Source organism: Stegodyphus dumicola, chromosome 9 (genome assembly GCF_044657685.1).
Source record: "Stegodyphus dumicola isolate Sdum_Otavi_A_Nest chromosome 9, ASM4465768v1".
In the NCBI taxonomy this organism is placed as follows: Eukaryota; Metazoa; Arthropoda; class Arachnida; order Araneae; family Eresidae; genus Stegodyphus; species Stegodyphus dumicola.
The window spans coordinates 153906459-153920003 of NC_140776.1; the positions used below are offsets into that span (position 1 = coordinate 153906459).

The window sequence follows — 13545 nt, forward strand, 5'->3', positions numbered from 1 at the left end:
TGCTTAATTTCTTTTATACATCATTCTAGCTTTATTATAGTATTTGAATAGAACACGTGGTAACGATTAGATAATTGTATTCTTTAAATGATATAAATTTTGTGCATTATGAGTTATAATATGAACGAAATATATAAGTTAACGAAAGATATAAGAACGAAATATATAATTATTGGATTATATAACAGTTAACTTAGTTTCCGTTATATAATTATTATATAAGTTCAATGTTATATAATTATTAATACTGTTAAGTGAATCTAGCGTCAGAGTGTCGCTATGGTAAACAAATACTAGAGTGAATTTTAAAGAATGCATTTATTCTATTGAATAATATCTATAATAAGTGAATCTTGCGCCAGAGTGTCGCTGTGATAAACAAATACTAGAGTGAATTTTAAAGAATGCATTTATTCTATTATGGTTTATGCGCTGTCGGCGAAGTAGATTTAATTCAATTCAATAATTTTAAATGAAATGCAAGAAAAAATGCGTATAATTTAATATTCAATTTAATATTCCAATACAAGGAAGTCATGTGGTGTACACATCAGATTTTTTAAGAAAACGTTTATGATAAGATAAAGTATAAAAAAAAATAACAAAAATACTTTAAATTATGAGAGTTTATTTATCTACTTTTGGTTTATTGTTAGAACTATCTTTTGGGAAAATGCTTTAAAATTATTTTAATATTTTAGTTAATTAAAATGATTCTAGACAAGGTGATTCAAGTTTATTAAATGCTAAGAGATTAAAAATAAGAGTTTGTTTAACTTAAAATTTTATAGAAAATAATTATAAGCTTAGTTAGATTTAAAGATGCAAAATAGAAGTTTTTGTTTTTTTAAATCTTCAGATAAGCTGTGATTATGATTCAAATATTAACCAATAATACTAAATGCCAAATCCTTATTATAACAATCTATCTTACATATAAGTGCTATTATAAAGTCAAATTGATAATCTGAAGTCAGATAGTTATAACTATTATTAGGTTTTATTTGTGAGTTGCAAGTTAAAAAATGTGAAAACGATAACCTTTAATGTCCAATCTTCGCTAGGAGGAGAAACGGATTTCTGTTCCTCGAAATATATGTACACTGCTAAAAAAAAAAAAAAAAAAAAATAAAAAAATAAAAAAATGGGACAGTGCTATATCTTCCGTTCTACTGGGCCGATTGACAAAATTCAAATTGCGTTCTTCATGTCTCGAAAGCGCGACTTAGAATATATATTAGATTTATATATAACACTATTCTAAAATAGGTATTTTGACACAAAACCGGACTTTTTCTGAAATAACATACCAATTTTTTTACATATTTCGATTCTAGAACTCAAATTACGCCTAAATATGAAATTTTGTAAAATTTGGAGCGAAATTTACGGAGAAATTTACAGATTTATGTTGGCACTTTTTTTTCAGGTCGCGCCAATAATAGTTCACTTGGCGAACTTCTTAATATATGGCAACCTAGTTTCCTTTCCCGTCAGAGGAAAAAAAGTCACCATCGTTCCTTTTTTCCAAATAATATTCTTTATATTACATTTTTAATTATAACGTATTATTTTAAGTAATTTTTTCTTTTTCGAATTTCATTTTAATTGTTTAAGTTGCAGGTTTTTTTTTCGAATAACTGTTTTAAAAATTTCTATTTACCTATTCGAACTGCGTAAATAAAAGTGCAGCGTTTATTTTTTTTTTCAAATAGTTTTCTTTATATATATATTTCGTCATAGTTATTATTTTAGGTAATTTTTAAATTTTTATACTTTTATTTTAATTGTTTGTGTTGCATTGTCTCTTCAGATAATTGTTTTAAAAATTTCTATTTATTCCTTCGAACTGAGCATTTTAAATATATTTACTAATATAAATTTTCCAGAATTTGATTTTATTTATTTGAATTGCGTTTCTTTGCAACCCAGACTACGATGTGTTTGAAAACTGTGTATATTAAAAGAGAAAATACAGTAAAGCACAGTTAACACGCCTTTCAATGTTCCGTTCAAAAAAAATATATATAAATAAGAGAGATGTATAACCGACATTTTAACTTAGGATGATTTGCATACACTGCTTTAAACAGTTTTATCATTGTGCCCATTGCTTTACACAATTTTATCCTACATTTGGTTTCTTAAAATGTTATTCATATTTTAGCCAAATATTTTATTTTTGAAATCCCAAGAATCAAATATCATAAGATTAAAAAGAAAAAAGAAAGAAAGGTTTTAAATTTAAAAAAAAAATACAAATACTAAATTTTACGCAAAAATTTTATTTTTTCTTCTCTTTTTCTTCAGGCATTCTACTTTATTCTTGCTCTTTTTCTTTAGGCATTCTGCAAGTATATTAAAAAGCATCCAACTTTTCGAAATATCTTAGTATTTCTGACAATTATTTTAAATAAAGTTATCGTTTTCCATTTCATTAAGGCCCACAAACGGCCGAACGGTAAAGTCGCTGAATACTGGTAGTTCACTCCGGGGTTCGAATCCCAGTAAACGGGCTGGTTGCATGGGCGTTTTCGTGGATTTTTTCATGTGTACCGTGTATGACAGCTGGTTTCCGTTAGAAACTTTTTCACGAAGAAGTTCGTCAGAGCCTTTATCAGTCTTTAACGGTCTTTATCAGTCTTTAGCGGTCTCTATCAGTCTTTTTGCGTAAATATTTCGCTTTTATGGAAAAATAAAGATTCGAAGCAAATATACTTAGGATAATGGACCAAAACTGAAAAAATTTTCCCTCCCTCCGAAAATAAAATATTGAAACTTCGACCTTGAATTTATTGGGTTATCGAAATATTTAATTTGACTTATCTACTAAGTCCTAGTTCCGACAACAATTCCGTCAAAAATTCCGAATTACTTAAGCTAAAGTAAAAGATTTAGTATATATTCACTGGTATGTTAATAAAGTATTCAGAGTGTAATAAAAATAGATTATAGAATTTACGCTGATCCAACTTTTTGTCTGAATTCACAACATGTAATGGAAGATAAGGCTTGTAGAGATCTGTTTTTGACATGCCTCTAAAAGTAGATGTCATACTCCTTTTGTCTCTTCAATGTCGGCCCACCAGCGGCCGAGCGGTAAAGTCGCTGAACACTGGTAGTTCGGTCCGAGGTTCGCATCCCGCGGACGGGTTGGCTGTATGGGCGTTTTCGTAGTTTTCCCCATGTGTAACGTGTATACGAGACAGTTTCCCTTAGAAAGTCCTCCACGAAGGCATCCCTCCTCTTAGGCAGATAGCCCGAGTGTGCTTTGCCATAATTAAATACACAATACTCTTCAATGTCAAAAAACTTTCCTTTGAGAGGCAACTTTAGCTTTTGGGAAAGAAAAAAAATCACAAGAAGACAAATTTGAAGAACATGCAGGACGATTGAGTACACATACTTATTTTCGGAACACAAGCGGTTCGCCGACTGGTTATTGAATAATGAAAAGATGCATTGTCATGCAATACAAAACATTTGGAATACGTTTTCTGACTGAAAACGTAAGATTAAAAGTCATCTGCTTAATTCACAGCCATTTACAAGTCAACTACTCGGGCAATTGCAGAATCGTTTTGATCCTGAGCTTGTAAGACAAACCTGATATCACTGGATTTAAACACTTCTTTAATCTTCCGAGAACGTTTCTTCTTTAGCTTATATTCCAAGAATATTAAGTGAATACAATTATTGCAAAAGAAATTGAATATTCATTTGCACTACGGCTTGGTAGTTTACTAACGAGTTAACAAAACTTAAATTCTGCTTTTTGTGTCTAAGAATACAACATTATTTTAAATATTTACAAATAAAATATTAAATTGGAGATTTAATTGGAGCCTCACCAGTTGCCTAGCATTTGAAGATTGTTAAATACGAATTGTTTGTTGCTAAGACTAACCCAGGCTTGCATGGTTGGTTTTCGTAGTTTTCTAGGTTCTCTTTACAAAGGTTCTCTATGAAAGCATCTTAATCAAATAGCTCCCATGTTCTTTCTATGTTCAAATAACCAGCTAACCTAGTTTAAGCGCGATTTCCAAGTGAAGTTACTAGCAAAACCCGAATACTCATTAAAAATCATGTAGCTTGCCAGTCGGAAGTAACATGAAAGATACGGCGCCAATAATTGAATTGCTGTTACGGTAGGCTGTTTCTAAACTTTGATGGTCATTCCTTAATTAAATAGCCCACCAGCGTCCGAGCGGTAAAGTCGCTGAACACTGGTAGTTCGGTCTGAGGTTCGAATCCCGCGAACGGGCTGGCTGCATGGGCGTTTTCGTGGTTTTCCCCCGTTCGTGGTAACGTGTATACGAACCAGTTTCCCTTAGAACGTCCTCCACGAAGGAATCCCTCCCTTTAGGCAAATAACCCTCGTGTGCGTTGCCATAATTAAATAATCCAATCCAATCCTTAATTAAATATAATTGATTTGTAACTTCTACTAGAACTGACGGTAAGATTTGAAGTGCAAATAAATAATATCGTGTGCAATCTTGATTAATATAAAATTAAAAATATTTGCATTCAGACAGAAAGTTTTTTGAAATATTTGCAATTATTTTATAAGAAGGATTTATTAATAACCGTAATAATTACTTATTATATTACTGATGATTTAGGATTCAGTTCTTTACAATTACATTCTAAATTAGAATTTTAAGGATATAATGAAAATACGCTACGCACAAAAATACATTTTAGGATAAAAAAATTAGTTGATTTTTTATGTTTTAAAACTTCTTAAATTCATTTAATAAACATCGTATTCTAATATTAATTGGATTCAATTAATTAACTGAATCCAGAATGTTGGGTGTCGTTTATATAATTATTCTTACTTGTCTACAGAATCTGCTGACTTATCCAGCGATTAAGTAGCTGCAGATCATTTCTACATAACCATTGAACTTCCATTAATTCAGTCTCTAGAGGGTTGTATGTTTATATCATAATTTGACTTTTATAAAAATGATTATTCTAAATCTTATGTTTCTATAAAAATATACTGTGCTTTAAAAATGTGGATGATAGCATCAGCCGCTCTTTCAGCCACTTCAAAAGCAACAGTTTGTTTAGAAATAAATTATGCAGTTAATGTCATAAAATTCAAATAAACATCAAACGAAAATTCTCAGTTTTAGACAATTCGATTTAAACGAAGTAAAGTTGCAGACGATAAAACGCCGAAGGTAAAAATTTACTCTTTCAAAAATTTACTGTTTATTTATTTATTTTTTTTAAAGATAGAGAGAAATTGAAAAAAAAATAGTTAAAAATTTGAATAATATCATCTATAATTTAAAAAAATAGCTTTTCATATAGTATTAATAAATATTTATTACACATCATTGAGGGAAAAAATGTCATATAATTATTTCTTCCTAGAATTTTACTTGAAATTTAAGGTTAAAAATAGCTGTGGCAATTCACTGTAACAAAAGTCCATAGACCACATTTGGCGTTATTATCGCTCAAAAAAAAAAAAAAAGATGCCAAATTTCAAAACGCGAAAATATGTAAATTCGTGTATATCTTAGAAAATTTTGAATAAAAACGTCTAATTTTTTGCAGATATGCTTAAAAATACACCTACTTTAAGATGATGGTAAAAATTTTATAGGTTATAATTCAAAATTTTTTTCGAAAAATCTATAGAAATTATTTAAAAATAAAAATTTAAAAAATAAAACGCAAAAAATGGGTAAATTTTATTTGGAATGAACCAAAATTTCGAAATGTGAGAGAAAGTGTGAGAGAAATCAAAAAAGTTTAATAAAAAAAGAGATATTAATAAATATTTGCCAAATTCAATTAACATTGAGGAGCTAAAATTTTGAGAGCTAATATTTTAAAAACTATTCGTACGATTTTTACAAAACTTGGTATTCTGGCATAATTTGAGTCGTAGAATCGAAATATGTAAAAAAATTAGTATGTTATTTCAGAAAAAGTCCGATTTTGTGTCAAAATACCTATGTTAGAATAGTACTATACATAAATCTAATATATATCCTAAGTCGCGCTTTCGAGACATGAAAAACGTAGTTTGAATTTTGTCAATCGCCCCAGTAGAACGGGAGATATAGCACTGTCCCATTTTTTTTTGAGCAGTGTACAACTAATATTCTACGTTTTTGGATATTTATTAAGTTTCTAACCTTTTTTTGTATTTTAGTTTGGATGTAATGGAAATTTTTCTTTTATCTGATGTGTATTATAAATGCTAATTTTGCGTTTCATAAATGTATGCAGAAAAATATCATTCTGTTTAATGAAGTTTGGAATTCGTCTTCTGATATAATTTTATGAGAACATTTTTGGCTTCTTTATATCGTTTTGTTTTTAGCACAATCTTTTATATTATTTTGAGAGTCGTATATTCTTATTTTACTTTTACAGGTTATCTCGTAGTTGGAGAAGATTTATTGTTTTTTCTGTTTTATTACTTAGATTGGCTATACTGAAATGTTTTGGGGGATTTATCCCTCAGATAAAAGGTTAAATATCCGTAACGTTTCTAGTAACTGAAGGTAAAAATGATTAAGCCTTTTAAAAAGTCTGCTATTTCTAATAAAAAAAAAATTGCATTTTTCTTTGCGTTTGGAAAAGAATGAGTGTTAGTTACATGTGTTACAAAAACGTTATGAGTTTAGAATTTCGACCAATCGACCAAAGGGAATTAATTACCTAACATTTACTTCTCATAGAATTATCATAGTTTTTCACTTGAATAAAAGTAGTGAATTAAATCCCTACTTACTACAACCAGCTTTAACATTAAATCTGGATGAAATGAAATCTGTGGTTGCAGTTAAAATGAACTCAAAATAGAAAAAAGGTTCAAGCTGGTTGTATGGCGCCAGCTGCTAAAAGGTATCCTGATGCCCATCGATTCTTTTTGGATATTGAAACAGTTTGCATAGCGGGATGAATTAGAAATGAGATAAAAGTACTAAGCAAACTAAAAACTTATTTTTAGTTTAAATTAATAAATTTTACAGTCATTTTCTGGTAACACATTTACTTTCTGATATAATTTCGTAGTAAGCATATTAATGTTCGAGATATATTCCAGATATATTCCCAGGAGATTGAATTGTAGCAATTAAGTTATCAATAATGATTATTGTTATTGTCATGTATTTAATAAAGCCTATTCAAATAGTGCCATGCGCGGAGATGACAGCCCTGACAATCCACAAAATATTATCACAGAGGTCCGGTTTCTTAAACAAGACCCCAATTTTTAGCAACTAAACAAGGATGACCGGACAATCACAAGTGAGTGCAATTGTCAGTTCTGTGCCCGAAAGTCTAAATCGGTAATGGTAACTGAAATTATATAGTTAGTTTCAATGCAGCGTTTTTATACTATTTTGCTATAAAATACAAACTTAATTATAGGAATCAAAAATAATAAATACAATGTTTAATGTTTAATGAAGTTTGGAATTCGTCTTGTTATGTAATTTTATGAGAACAATTTTGGTTTCTACTTTATATCTTTTTTATTGTACATTTTATAGCGCAATATATTATACTATTTTGAGAGTCGTATATTCTTATTTTACTTTTACACGTTATCTCGTAGTTGGATAAGATTCAGTTTTTTTTCTGTTTTATTATTTAAATGGCTATACGGAAATGTTTTGGGGGATTTATCCTTCAGATAAAAGGTTAAATATCCGTAACGTTTTTAGTAACTGAAGGTAAAAATGATTAAGCCTGCTATTTCTAATAAACAACATCAAAAATATATTCTAATAAACAACATTAAAAACTATTTCTAATAAACAACATTAAAAAGTCTGCTGTTTCTAATAAACAAACAAACAAAAAAAATATGCAATTTCCTTTGCGTTTGGAAAAGAATGAGTGTTAGTTACATGTGTTAAACGTTATGAGTTTAGAATTTCGACCAAAGGGAATTAATTATCTAACATTTACTTCTCATAGAATTATCATAGTTTTTCACTTGAATAAAAGTATTGAATTAAATCCCTACTTACTACAACCAGCTTTAATATTAAATCTGGATGAAATGAATCCTAATGATGATATGAAATGAAATGATACTAGACTTGTTCAAGTCTGGAACAAGACTAGTAACAGATGTCTCACTAAAGTTAATCTCTGAACCAATGTATCAAAACTCTTTGGTGAATTTTTTCGTTTAAAAAATTACAACACTTGTAAGGATCTTAAGTTTTACTAACGTTTATGTTATTTTAAATCTTTACTATCACTTCTTATTTTCTACTTCCGCCCAGAATTAAAAGCTTTAACTTATTTATGCAAATTTGTCTTGTGAACGCCAAGTACTTAAGTTGTGGCTTTTTGCCAAGCAAGAGAGAGGAAGGAGCTATTAGAAGCAGGCCGCTTGCCATAGTAGTTTTACTCGGTTGCTGGTTGCCTTTAAGGCCAGAGGTTTAATCCTCTTGATAATTTTAAACGTATCGTAGTGTTAGCAGTTCTCTGTACTACATACGGCTTTTTGATAATATACGGCCAATCTTGGAGTAGGCACTTGTTTGATTAATCCAAAGTTAAGTTTAGTTAGAGTTTAGTTAATATTTTTATATTCTTACGTTCAGACCACAAGTGGTTGGTCTCTGTATTCCGAAGTCCGGAAATCATTGTAAAGAGAGAAAAATAAAGGGTTTCGTATACCCTTCCTGTGTGTATTGTCTACTTCCCAAATTTATTGAACATAGCTTTAGTAAGCTCCCTGTTCCGAGTCAGGACAGTTAAATGTTCCCTAAGCAAGTAAGGAGGAACACAGAACCTGATACACTCACTTTAAGCAAACCGTCTCACAATTCGTCAAATTAAAGCTTGTTTTAAGGAATTATGAATGCAATCATAAATAAGATTAATATGTATAATACATACTATAGAAATTTACTTCAACAATAATTTGGAAATCAAGATTTCGGTAGCTAACGATTCTAAGGAGCTTATACATTAACAAAATTGGAGCTAGAAGAGAAATGTTAAATATTTCCACATGTAAATATTCATTGTAAATACTGTTTATCATGAATAAAATAAGTAAATAAAAATGACTCTTTAACATTTGCTTTATAATCTATGGATTATAAAGCAATAAGACGTTTTCGCTTGTTACTGGAATAGCTCAATTAATTTCGTTTTGAAAATTCTTCTTTTATTTCAGATCCTGGTGTTCAAACTTAAAAGGAGATTGTAACCGTAATGCTGTCTGTTAAAAAATTGACTAAAATTCTATTGAGCATAATTATATTTAGTAAATAAATCTATTTAACAGGAAATCCTCTTGATGAGCAGTTGTGTTCAGCATAGAATGGGCTATAACGCGAACCTGAGAAAATCGTAAAACACGTTTGTTGATTGATGTATAAGGTTAAATGCAAGGCAGGTGAGATGTTGTTCTGAAAGACGTCATTTAGATAAAGACCAGGACTGGGAGTAAGGTTAGATCTGATTGTCGGTTACTGTTGGGAGTCTTTAGAGAGTTGAAGATTTCAGGTCTGGAACTGCTTTTTATACGTAGGTGTCCAATAATAACTGAAGATCGTTATGTTATTACTAGTACAAGAAAAGTAACACGGAATTGCTGGATAGTTAGCTTGGTGGACCTAAGGATGATTTATTGAAGACTTACTGCTTGCTAAATGCTTCACGAACATGATCTGAACGGAGAACTATTCAGGTACATCGCACTTTGTTCCTCTTCTGCAGAAGGTTAGGTTAGGTTACTTAATTACGGCAAAGCCTCGAGGGCTATCTGCCTAAGGGGAGGGATGCCTTCGTGGAGGACTTTCTAAGGGAAACTGGCTCGTATACACGTTACACATGGGGAAACCACGAAAACACCCATGCAGCCAGCCCGTTCGCGGGATTCGAACCTCGCACCGAACTACCAGTGTTCAGCTACTTTACCGCTTGGCCGCTGGTGGGCCCCTCTTCTGCAGAAGAGTAATTAAGATGGTTACCATAGTTACCATCAATGAAACCATCATGACAGGGCTCAATTGATGCCAACAGATAAGTCTGACCTAGTGGATTTAAAATGCGCTTTCATGTCTAGAGAACCTAGAACGCATAACTGTTTATCCGATATCCTTGAAAGCCACTGTTTTCATCATGGCGTTTTTATTTGCCGGCGAAGTTCCGTGACAAGCGACTGCATTGAGCTCTAGATGAGATCTGCACAGAAAGTTTGTTAATTTTTCTGATTACTTGCCAATAGCTTGTAGAGACATTCGGTATTTTTTGGAAATAGCAAAGATGAAAAATGAGCAACCACATCTTACGGGAATCGAACCACTGACCTCTGAAATACCGGCCTAGCGTGCAGAAACCACTACACCACGAAGGCACGCTAAGAAAACGGGAGAAATACCTTATGTAGTCCCCTTTTTAAAGGGCGAATGAGGTTTTCAGGGGACCCAATCGCCAAATCCCGGGTGAGGAGAATCATCCTCCATCATCCTTTTAGTTCGGGCGCCACTGTAGAGACATTAGGTTAATTGGAAAAGCCGGTTAGATGAAAAATTAGCAACCGCCTTCGCCGGGAATCGAATCACGGACCTCTGGAATACCGGCCCAGCGTGCAGAACCACTACACCACGAAGGCACGCTAGGAAAGTAGGAGAAATACCTTATAAGCTAAATGAATTTAAATGAATATTAAACAGGCTTCTAAAGGTAAGTTTTCTGATCTAATAAAGGTAGCTTTGATTTGTTTTCATTTGTTGTTCAGTTATGTTTCTTTCTGCGAAATGCTGACTCAGTTTCAAAATTTGTCGTATTTAGCATTAGTAATTAACGTGTCGTAATGAATGAAGAAGTCATAACGGCCATTAGTATTCGTTCAATCATTATGATATCAAATAACTCGTTTATAATAATGAACGAGACAAACTGGGATTGAGCGTTTAGGTAAGAACAAGATCCATGATCCGAAGTCTTCATATTTATTGGTCTTAACTCCATATCAGACTTCTGGTTTTATTGCTCATATTGAAACCCTTTCTCATAGGTCGCAGGTTTGAATCCGTTGACGTAATTTAAAACGAATTAACAAACAACTAAAGAATTTATATAGCATCTAAAAAAAAAAAAAGGTTCCAGGAAGCAATGTGTTTGTAGAAGAAATGATGGAATCGGTTCATTTCTTAGTTAATTCTTTTGAACGTTTCAAACAGGAAATAAGACAGAAATTAAAGTAAATCAACCTTTTTTTTCGCCTGAGAAATGTTAAAAATATCTTTTTTAACTTACCTACATCTACATTCTGATATTTACTTGCTTCAAGTTCCTTTTTAACATTGTATAAAAGGATCCCATCTTTACAAGCAAAAACTGAAATGCCAAAAAAACCTTAATCTCACTCTCTAACGCTTTAGCCGGGAACAATGTTTGAAGATGCATAAAAGTAATTGAATTTTTCCGCAAACAGTGCAGTCGCAGTTTTCTATTTATAGTTTCTTACGTCAGTTCGCAAGAAAAGGACACGCTTTTAGAAGCTCGAGTGTATCTAGAATAAATTCTTACATACTTGAAAAGAGGGAAATGCTTTATAACGGGAATATCTATTGATACGTTTCCTGAAAACTTTTCCATTAAAATAACCTTATTTCTCAGGACGTGAATTTCGGTGCTTCAAGTATGCAAATAGAAGTTCGGATTCAACTATAAATAGAAAGTTCATGTTTTCTCCAGTTCATGTTTTCTCAGACTCGTCTAAGATTACGAATATCTCATAGCTGTTTTTAGCGAGTATACCGGTAACAAAACCACTGAAAATGTTCATGATTTTAATATTCAAATTTAAGATTTTGAAGCGAGACATATTTTTACTTAGACTGTTATTTTCATCCTCAACTTCCGGTCAATCATTCTCAATTTCGGGTCAAACCGTCAATATGGTTAATGTAAAATGACCATGTTCCCTTCCGCCGATTGTCTTTAACTTCCGAGTTTCATTCTGTTGTCCTTCCACAATCCAAGCATTCGTTTACCTCACACCAGGTAACTTTTGTTCTTTGAACTTGCAAACTGATTTAAGGTTATTGGTTTTTCAGCTCAAAAGATTCGGGAAACGAAACATAGTTTGAGCTGAAAAACAACTCATAAAAAGGGTGGGATATGGGCTTTATAAACCTGGAAAAAGTGCTGACTCAAGACTCTCGTTGTAAAAAGTCTGAGTTTTTTTAACACGTACAATCTCCCCGTACACCACAAATTTACAACACAGGGCCTACAAAGCTAAGCTAACTAAAAGATTAAATATTACATTCATAAAGAAAGCGAACAGAAATAGAGAAGAACAGTCTGGACGCCACAGAAACAGAGAAGTTAACGGGTAAGTCATGCCAAGTGTTCGCTTTCGAATGTTTCTGCAAGTATAATCTAGGCCATCGACGATAGGGCAGGAAGAAATAAAATGTTCCACATCTTGAGGTACTTTTTTTGAACCCTTTAAATTATTTGATCTCAGACTGAAATAAAACAGGTAACTCGTAAATTTACCGTGACCAGATATAAAGTGATACCTTTAAAATTAATAAAGAGGAAAGACTCAGAATACAGTTTATGGTAAATAGAAGGAAAGAATGTTTTGGTGCCCTCAGCATTACAAGATCAAGTATATTCCTCATTAAATTTAGATAAAAGCTTCCTATAATAAAAGGACTTCCAATAACACTTTAAAGTTTTACTAAAATTCTGAGTTAGAAAATGGTTGCGTTAAACTCTACTAATTAAGAATGCTGCATTCGATCGCTGGAATTAGAACGCTAGGATTATGGAAATAAAACGTGAACCTTTGGAGTCCATTATACAGGGATCCCATCACTATTCGAGGTTCGAATCCCGCGAACGGGCTGGCTGCATGGGTGTTTTCGTGGTTTTCCCCATGTGTAACGTGTATACGAGCCAGTTTCCCTTAGAAAGTCCTCCACGAAGGCATCCCTCCCTTAAGGCAGATAGCCCTCGAGTGCTTTGCCGTAATCTAATAAACCAAACCAAACCAACCCATCACTATTCTAATGCTCCTTCGTCTACTATATTCTCCTTTTCTAATGTTCCTACTTATACAGTGTCTTTGAATGTTACGCAGGCATTACTTAAACTGGAATGTATACTCTGGCTTCCGAAAGTTGAGCACTAGACTATAAAATCAATAAAAATGTAAAGCAAAATCTTTGATTAATACCAAATTCGACATGAACGCAGCAGATGTGTTCTATCATGAAAGAAAATAACTGTTATGTGCAAAGATGAATATTTAGATTTTTCATTTCTACGCAATAGGAACTGCGAAGCTAAGTGCTAGGAAATGCAAATAAATGCTTTATTTTTAATGAGATGACAAAAATTTTTATTCAAATAAATTAAAGAAATCTGGTTGATTTTTGCCTGGTTTCTTTTTGATCAATGTAGTGTTAAAATGTTTTTAAATTGAATTTTTGGCGAACTTATGCGTTTCTAATATGCAAATATCCGTTTGATAACAGATCTCTTAAACTGGAATATGTAGCGTCAATCTGTAAA

The 13545-nt window shown here is 31.9% G+C and overlaps 1 protein-coding gene across 3 annotated transcripts in view; it reads right to left on the minus strand.

The window, feature by feature from the left end:
• The window catches only part of LOC118184878 (glutamate receptor ionotropic, kainate glr-3-like), a 180096-nt gene extending 168658 nt beyond the window's left edge, over positions 1-11438 (minus strand). For all 3 annotated transcript variants that reach the window (XM_085824257.1, XM_085824256.1, XM_085824255.1), the window contains exon 1: positions 11272-11438. The gene's annotated coding sequence lies outside the window, so the exon portion shown is untranslated. The remainder of the gene's footprint in view (positions 1-11271) is intronic.
• Between the last annotated feature and the right edge of the window lie 2107 nt (positions 11439-13545).